Raw genomic sequence first — 1,265 nt, forward strand, 5'->3', positions numbered from 1 at the left:
ACTAAGATCCTCTAAATATCCTATACTAACTGCCTCGTCGCTCGAGCAAAAAGCATACAGTCATTAGCAAACAGCAAATGCACGATCTAAGTAGAATCCGATGCCGGCCTATAAGCCTCCACAATATGAGTCTCAGAAGCGCGCTAGATAAGGCATCCGTATAAATGATGAAGAGAAGAAGCGAGAGCAGGCAGCACCTACTTACCATTTTAGTAATAACACCATCATATAATATAGCCTGCTACCTAAGTGAGGCTAAGAATGATTTTTACCATAACCTTGCACCATTACCATACGATCTAAATCTTCCTCACACGGACAGCCCATACCACTCCTTTACCCCAAACCATAATTATTTATTTGTGCAAAATCTTGCTTCTCAAAAGAAAAAAGTACCAAAATCTTGGTGATAAATAAGACTTTTTTTCTCTAGTACCTCTAGGATCGTCTGTATACAGAAATTTATATTGCCGAGGGATGCTTGTGGGAACACAAACTCCAGCAACCGCACAACTAGAACTTGGATCGACAACCAAATAGTTATCACTTACCCAATTTAACCCTAAAAATATGGATCAAAAAAATCCTCTCCTGACCCTACCCTAACATATCCATGCTTAAAATATATCCAACCTCAACTCACTTACCAAGGTGAATGAAATCGAGTAGTAGCCAAGGACTTCTTTGAAAAAGAATGAAGTGGGGCCCGACTAGAATGTTGCCCATCAATCAGAAAGGAGCTTGACAGCACCTCTAGCAAAACCCAAACATCAGCTAGCAAAATAGGTGAAATTATAAGGCACAGATGTATTGAAATTTTCTGCAATAGATAATTTTCCCTTGAGCCCTACAAGCCAGAATAACCAGTCCAGAATATTTTAAGAATTGACGATAACGATGAAGCAATCTCAACAAGATGCTGCCTTTCTGATTGAACCAGGTTGCAGATGAGTTGGCTGCCTATGATTAACTTGGCCTTGCTCACCAAATGTAACTTATTCAAGATAGTTGGATTAGCAAATGACCCAAGCTAAAGCTACATTACAAGGCCCTTCTATGTAGATACCAGCTCACAAGAAATAAGCACATGAAATGCAGCAATAACTAGGTTAGGAACCTATAATTTAGCACAGCATGCAAAGCACGCCCACGATATTTGCACAGAATACTAGCATAACCACCAGTTTTCTTCTTTTTGGTTATATAATTACATTCTGATAAGTATATAATTAAAACTATATATATATATTATTACAAGGCAAAAA

The sequence above is a fragment of the Phoenix dactylifera genome, chromosome 7 (assembly GCF_051530095.1).
Source record: "Phoenix dactylifera cultivar Ajwa chromosome 7, Ajwa_hap1_PhDact_Kaust_v1.1, whole genome shotgun sequence".
Classification (NCBI taxonomy): Eukaryota; Viridiplantae; Streptophyta; class Magnoliopsida; order Arecales; family Arecaceae; genus Phoenix; species Phoenix dactylifera.